The sequence below is a fragment of the Mangifera indica genome, chromosome 1 (assembly GCF_011075055.1).
Source record: "Mangifera indica cultivar Alphonso chromosome 1, CATAS_Mindica_2.1, whole genome shotgun sequence".
NCBI classification, from domain to species: domain Eukaryota; kingdom Viridiplantae; phylum Streptophyta; class Magnoliopsida; order Sapindales; family Anacardiaceae; genus Mangifera; species Mangifera indica.
Window position 1 is genome coordinate 26,182,055 of NC_058137.1, and position 8,480 is coordinate 26,190,534.

An 8,480-nucleotide genomic window follows, 5' to 3' on the forward strand; every position below is an offset into this window, starting at 1 on the left:
CTTAAAAAACCAAATTTCTACCAATCATCTACTTCCATTAGTAAATTTTGTTAAGTAAAAGACATGAATTCATTTTATAAAGATTTTTATAATTTTTTTCTATTTTCTCTTCTCCTCCGTTATTCTTTTTATTTTTCTTTTACCTTTATTTTTCTATGTCCTTATTAAAATTTCTAGGGGCAAAAAGTAATTTTCAAAAGTATTAAAAGTGTTAATAAAGTTTTTTCAAAGGGTTTATTGAAAAAAAAAAAGTTCAGTGATGTTTTTGAAAATTTTAAATTTCAGTAGATCCCTTAATAATTTCAAAAATAATAGTTACACCCTTAAAGACCTAACCAAAATACAATATTTTTAAATTGATTAAAGTTTTCATATTTTTAAAAGTCTAAATGATAAATGTTTAAATGGTGAGAATACACTGATAATTTGATATTTAGATTAAGTATTAATAGTAGTTTTGTATTTTTGATAAAAGAGTAAAACAATTATTTAAAAAAAAAAACTTAACAACAATCAATGAAAATTTGACTTTTTGAAACTTCCATTAAACCTTGAGCGAATAATCATGTGGCCTAACTTTTTTAAGCTTAGTTCACTATTCATGATAAAGAATCAAGGACAGTGTAATCAACACGCCTTAAATAAATAAGCGAAGGTCCTGAATGAAAAATACTGATACTCTGTATTTTCAAAAATTTGGTCTTAGTATATGATTTAAGCATTGAAAAGGCCGCCTGAACAAAACTCATAATCGATAAACACTAATTTGTGTATGATTTGAAAATTATAAATTAGAGATAAAATGATATTTAATATAACACATAATCGTTCATATATAAATTAATATTTATTATTAATAAACATAGTTTTACTCCATCAAATTTTGTTTAGAGTGATTGTATGGTTAGCATATATCTCCCATTTTGAGCAAATTAGTTTCAGGCATACCTCTGACATAGCCGCATTTTTTTTTTTCACTTAATCAGACAACTATTGCAATGTCCTCATAGAAAATCTCAATCTTTTTTTTTTTTCCTTCTTCTTTTTAGTAAATTCAACAATTTTTTCTCTCTTTCTTTTGTGTTGATTGGGGGTGGTGAAGGCAAAAGACCCCCACCGAGCAGCTGCCCCTTCAAGAAGAACCCACCACACCGAACAGGTGAAACCTTGGATCTAGTGACAAGCTCTACAACCATCACACCGGATTATTTAACAGTCTAATTTTCATTCCCAAGCCCTCTTGGGACGTTTTGCGGATTCTACACTTAACCCAGTCAAGTTATTCCTTTGCAGCCAACTCGTTTTTCAAGTTCAATTGTTCATCTTTGGAGTATGATGAGGTTCAAAGTTCAAACCCAAGGAATATGTGAAGAATTTAATAGCTCTCGTGAGTGAGACTTTTCTCAAAATAGGAAACTTCAAAAAAGCTAAATAAGCTTCACTTTGTCAATTATTTGTCCAATCAATTTCCCAACCTTTATTAGTAATGTACTAAGTTCCACCATGTCCACCCATTTGCTGGCCCTACTACATTTAAATAGACTAAGATTTTCAATTCCATGGAAAATAAATGAACCAAGTTTTTTCACTACAAGATTGAAGTGAAATTAAATGTTCAAAATCTTAAAACATAAGATAGCAGAAAACAAATTTAGATGGCTGGCATGAAGTAGTAGGAATTTAGATGACTCTTTTTTAACAATTTAATTTGCTTATAAGAACTTCATTGTTTTACTAAATAACTTTGGTTGTTCAGGTTTACGTTTAAAGTTTCAAACTTTGAGATTTGTTTATTTTCCCCGGAATTTCAACTATTTGCTCATTTTTATTTAATTGAGTTATTCTACAATAAGAAAGATTAAAAATGTTCTGTTTATAATCAGAAGAATGATCCATTTTTACTAGCTTTCTAGGCAGGAATTTTCTAACTTATCTTTGGGGAGAGGTTTTACAATCACTGAAATAACTTTTAATTTTTTATTGCAAAACTTGAAGCATATATATGTATACCTTTTGACATGTTCAAAGTCTTCAAATAAATTTATTGTATTGGTGGCGTTTTGTGTAATTATTAATCAAAATTGACCTGCTAGACTTGCTTTAGTTGAAGTCTTTGAAGCTAAATTAATGTGGTGCGAGAGTGCCTCGAAATGCTGCCATCGACGAAGACTAAGTGAGCTTCTTCCACATATGGGGCCAAAAATTTGTGCCCTGAAAGTCTGCTTGAGCACTCCTTTTTCTAGGGAGACATAGACTATAATCAACAATTACAATTACTGTCATCAAATCTAGTCGTGAGATGGATAAGTTCATAAATAGACTTCCCTTGAGTCTCGAATCCTTCTTTATTTCACCTGCTTGCTCGAAGAACCATATGATTATGGCTTCTTCCTCAGTCGCTTCTTCACACGGCAGGCATCTCCTGCCATGGCTTTTAACTTTCCTAATTATTTCTGCACTCTTATATGCGACCATGCTCTCTTTTACTGCAACTGAAGTCTCTTATTCTTGTTGGCTTAGTGGTCTTGAATGTCCAAACACATTATAAAATAATAATAATAAATGAGATGATTTTACATTGACGACTTTGTTATAAAGATATATAAATATGTTTTTTTTTTTTTGGCTTTTGGATGTGACACAAAAATACAAAGTAAGGATTATATTTAAGAGAATTTGTTTTTCTTGTCTAGACACATTAAAGAAATAAAATGTTAAGCTTTTCATTAATCTTTGATTCATCGCTAGGTATTATTAAGATTATTGCAAGATTATTTCAAGAATTATTAGAAGGATTATTTCTCTTATATTAATCCATAATCACAGAGTATTGTGATTCAAAAGCTTTATCCAATCTTTCTTTTATAAAAGTCATTAAGTTATAAATTGAATCTCACATTTATTCCTTAATGATATAGGGTGTGTGAATAATATGTAATTATTTAATCATTAATAAAAAGAAATATAAAAAGGGCAATAATTTTTTTGCCAAAAGACTATTTCCCACCCAAAGTTTGCTAAAATAAAATTCTCATCCTTTAACTTTCAAAAAACCAAATTTTTACCAATCATCTGCTTCCATTAGTGAATTTCATTAAGTAAAAATATGAAATCATTTTATATAGATTTCTCTATTTTCTTTATTTTCTCTCTACTTTCTTTTTTCCTGTTATTCTTTTTATTTTTCTTTTCCCTTTATTTTTTTATTTCCCTTTTTAAATTTCTGGGGCAAATTGTAATTTTCAAAAATAATAGGAGTGTTAATAAAAAAAATTTTGGGGCTTTATGGAAATAAAAAAAGTTGAATGGTGTTTTTGAAATTTTTAAATTTTAATAGATCTATCAATAGTTTCAAAAATAACAGTTACACTCTCAAAGACCTAACCAAAATTAATATTTTAAAATTGATTAAACTTTTCAAATTTTTAAAAGTTAATAGTGAGGATACATTAATAATTTGATATTTAGATTAAGTATTAATAATAATTTTGTAATTTTAATATGAGAGTAAAACACCCATTAACTTTTAGGATAACTTAACTATGACGGATGAAAATTTGACTTTTAGAAACTTTCACCAAACCTTGAGTGAATAATCATGTGGCCTAACTTTTTTAAGCTTAATTCACCATTCGCGATAAAGAATAACAGACGGTGTAATCAACACACCTTCAATATATAAGCAAAGGTCCTGAATAACCAAAAAAAAAATTAATGCTCTCTATTTTTTGAAAATTTGGTCTTAATATATGACTTGAGCATTGAAAAGGCCACTTGGACAAAACTCATAAACAATAAGCATTAATTTATATATGATCTGAAAATTTTAAATTTGAGATAAAATGACATCTAATCATATAATGATATATAATCATTTATATATAAATTTATATTTATTATTAATAAACATAGTTTTACTCTATCAAATTTTGTTTTGAGTGATTGTCTGGTTAATCAGACAATTATTGCAATATTTTATAGAAAATCTCAATTTTTTTTCTTTTTTTTTAAAAGTAAATTCAACAATTTTTATCTCTTTCTTTTGTGTTAATTGGGGGTGGAGAAGGCACAGGTCCCCATCCAAGCCGAACCTCCTCTTCTGAGGAAACCAACCGCATCAAGCAAATAAAACTTCGGGTCTAATGATAGACCCTACAACCATTGTATTAGATTATTCAAGAGTCTACTCTTGATTCCCAACAAACCTTTTTGAGACACTTTAGGGATTTCACACTTAACTAGTTAAGCTATCTCTTTCTTTTGTGTTAATTGGGGGTGGAGAAGGCAAAGGTCCCCACCCAAGCCAGACCTCCCCTTCTAAGGAAATCAATCACATCAAGCAAATAAAATCTCAAGTCTAATGATAGACCATACAACCATTGTATTAGATTATTCAAGATTCTACTTTTGATTCCCGACAAACCTTTTTGAGACACTTTAGGGATTTCTGATAAGGCCATTAATTGTTACTATTTTGATTTATAATTCCCTTGTGTTGTGTGGAAATTTGATTCATTCTAATAGAATTACTTATCTTTTTGCTTTTAGGAAGCTTTGAGCAATTTTGGACTAAATAGGGCCAAAAAGAGGAAAAACTGCAACAGATATATTAAACTGGAAATTTCGTAATGCAGACTAGGCGTGGGCACGTGAAAGATGAGAGCAGAATCCGGAAAGCAGATCTGAACGTCCAGATCTGTTACAAGAGTCCATAAAAAATTAAGATTTGCTTCCAAGGAAAGGGATAATCACCAGCTGGAAAAGAGGATTAATTGAGCTAGATAAGGAAGGAGATTTTAGAAAGAAGGATATATATTAAAGATACATATCTTTTCCTTTCTTTTTGGGAAGATATGTATAACTTTGCTTGATTGGATTAGGATTCAATTTCCAGATTTTTAGTAGGAAGATAATATATATATATATATATATTCTTATTTTTTTATTTGAGAATTATCAACCATTGTACTTAGAGAATTAGAGAGCAAAACATGTTCTACAGTGGCTGAGTAATTTATCTTGGTTGAAGGGATCTGAAACCATGGAACTACAATGATTGTGAGATTTATTTTTGTTCTTTAATGCATCTTTTAATTATTTGAGTATTGGTTATCTTTCTGAATTATTTTTCATGATTATGTTGGTTGATTTCTAAGATGCACAATTAGTTTATCAATTAATATAATCTATTGCTAGTTTAGGTGCTGAATCCGTAATTGTTCAATCCACCTAATCGAAGTGGCAACTAGGTTTATCGTTTGCTGCGTCAGAAACTTTAAATCCTAGGAAAATAATCAACTGGATTAAATGCAACGTCGTACGTTTGTGTTGTCTTGCTTCGTTGGTCTTTCTAATTCGTAATGCTATTGTTTAATTAAATTCGAGATCGTATCCGAATTATTAATCAATAAGGGTTAATTGGAATACATGTTTTTGGTTAACTAATCGTAAGGAATGACAGGTAAATTTAATACCACAACGAATATTCAATTAATTAATTTGATATTTTGTTTCGATGATCGATCGTAGTTCCAATGGTGGATGTGACCGAAGACCAAGGTTTGTTAAATCAATTTATTCCTTTTAGATTACTTTTTTTGAATTTTTATTTATTGTTTTCCATTATAATTTGCATTCAGTTCAAAACCCCCCTTTTTATTTCTTTGTTTCGATTATTTGTAACGACGTACTAATCAAGGCTCTTCGAGGGATCGATCCCTACTTTCCTTTACTACATTTTTGTTACAGGAATTTAGGATTTAATTTGGGTGTCAATGACAGCACGTACCAAATTTTGGCACCGTTGCCGGGGAGTTTTTAATTTGTATGTTCGTTACGCGATCTTTGAAACAAGCTAGTTTACAGTTTGATCCAGAAATTGAAAAGACTGCAAAAGGGCTGAGAAAAGAAGCGAAAAGGAGACTGCAAGCACACAGATCTGCTTGCGAAACAGAGGAAAATATGGCTGAAAATCAGACTTTAAGAGAGCTTGCTGCTCCAAATTTAAATCAACAACCACACTGCATTACTTTTCCGAATTTAGATGTTAATACTACCTTCGAATTAAAATCTGGACTAATTCATCTTTTACCTATTTTTCGTGGCTCTGCAGGTGAAGATCCTCATAAACATTTAAAAGAATTTCATGTGGTGTGCACCGGAATGAAACCGAATGGAGTAACCGAAGAACAAATCAAGATGAGGGCTTTTCCGTTTTCTTTGAAAGATGATGCGCAAGATTGGTTATATTATCTACCCGCTGGAAGTATCACTACTTGGCATGAGATGAAAAGATTGTTTTTGCAGAAATTTTTTCCAGCATCAAGAGCAGCCAGCATAAGGAAAGAAATTTGTGGCATTAGGCAGCAAAGTGGAGAGTCTTTATACGAATATTGGGAGCGCTTTAAAAAACTCTGTGCGAGCTGTCCACATCACCAAATTAGTGACCAGCTGTTTATTCAATATTTCTATGAAGGACTTCTATCGAATGAGAGAAATATGATTGATACGGCAAGTGGTGGAGCATTGGCTGACAAAACACCTGAAGCAGCCCGGAATTTAATTGCAAATATGGCATCAAATTCACAACAATTTGGAAATAGATTAGATCATTCGTCTCGGCGCTTCAATGAGGTAAATGTATCTTCTCTTGAAAGACGACTTGATGATCTAACTACTCTTGTACGTCAAATGGCTGTAGGAAAAACAGAGACAACGAAAGTTTGCGGAATCTGTTCGATAGGAGGACATCCAACTGATATGTGCCCAACACTTCAGGAGGACTGCTCTGAACATGCTAATGCAGTGGGCAGATTTTTAGGACAGCAACAACGAAATCATAATTATAATCCCTATTCGAATACTTACAATTCAGGTTGGAGAGATCATCCTAATTTTCGTTATGGGAATGCACATGTGGATCAGCCTTCAAATAATTTTCAGTCATACCAACAGCATTATATTCCTAGACAACAGCAACCAACTCAAAATTCTAATTCAGGTACATCTCTGGAAGATATTGTTAAAAGTTTGGCTACTAACACTATGAAATTTCAGTAGGAAACCAGAACCAGCATTCAAAATCTGGAAAATCAAATGAGCCAGATGGCTACTGCAATCAATAGGCTGGAAGCACAAAATTCAAGCAAACTGCCGTCACAAACTGTGATGAACCCAAAGGAGAATGTTAGTGCCATAATGTTTAGGAGTGGAAAGGAGTTGGAGATGCCAATTAAAGCACAACTTGCACCAACACAGCCAACAGAAAACAGAGAAAAATTGGCAGCAGAAAATAATTTTTCCGAAAAGGTAGTGACAGGTAAATATCCTCCTTTCAGCAAATACAAACCTGTTCCTCCTTTTCCTGAAGCTTTAAAACTGAAATGCAAAAGCAATGCGGATTTATATGAGACCTTTCGAGAGTGTGAAGTCAATATTCCACTGTTTGATGCAATAAAACAAGTGCCTCGATATGCTAAATTTTTGAAAGAGCTGTGTACATTGAAAAGAAAGCAAAAACTCAAAAGGTATGAAAAAATCAAGGTAGGAGAAAATGTTTCAGCCATAATTTGCAAAAATCTTCCTGAAAAATGCAAAGATCCAGGTATGTTTTGCATCCCTTGCACCATAGGAGGAACAAAAATTGAAAAAGCCATGTTAGATTTAGGAGCATCTATTAATGTAATGTCATATTCCATTTATTCTGCTCTTAATCTTGGACCTTTAGAAAAAACTAGCACAGTTATTCAGTTGGCTGATAAATCAAATGTATATCCCAAGGGGTTAATGGAAGATGTTCTTGTTCAGGTTAATGATAAATTAATTTTTCCAGCTGATTTTTATGTTCTTGACATGGAAAATAATGACCAATCTGCACCTATTTTGCTAGGAAGACCCTTTCTGAAAACAGCTAAAACGAAAATTGATGTTCACAAAGGCACATTGACCATGGAGTTTGATGGTGAAGCTGTCCAATTTAATATTTATGATGCTATGAAATATTCTGATGTGGATTTTCCTGTGTATTCAGTTGATTTAATTGATTCTCTAGCGCAGGATATACTTGATGGTGATGATAAGTTAAAGGTGGCTAACCATAAAAATATATTGAAAGAAAGAGATGAATTTAAATTAATTTCAGATGTGCAGAATGCAGGGACAGAGATGAATGAGCTCAGAGAGCTGAAAAATACAGGTAATTTATTTTATATTGAGCTGCCAGTGCCTAATGAAAAATCGTTACCTTCTATTTTGCAGGTACCAGAGCTGGAGCTGAAATCTCTTCCAAATCACCTTAAATATGTGTACCTAGGAGATGGGAAAATCTTACCAGTGATCATTTCCAACAAGTTAAATGAGCAGCAAGAAGAGAAACTGGTGCAAATTCTGAAAAAGCTAGAGATTCAAAGCGTAGCGACATCAAAAGTATTTCAAGTTAATGGCCATAGACTCAAACTGTTTTACAAAGGAATGCCAGCTGA

The 8,480-nt window shown here is 31.9% G+C and overlaps 1 non-coding gene across 1 annotated transcript; it reads right to left on the minus strand.

The window, feature by feature from the left end:
• Positions 1 to 6,333: 6,333 nt before the first annotated feature.
• Positions 6,334 to 6,440, minus strand: LOC123196124. Its single transcript, XR_006497608.1, has one exon. It is a non-coding gene; the product is annotated as a small nucleolar RNA R71 (small nucleolar RNA).
• Between the last annotated feature and the right edge of the window lie 2,040 nt (positions 6,441 to 8,480).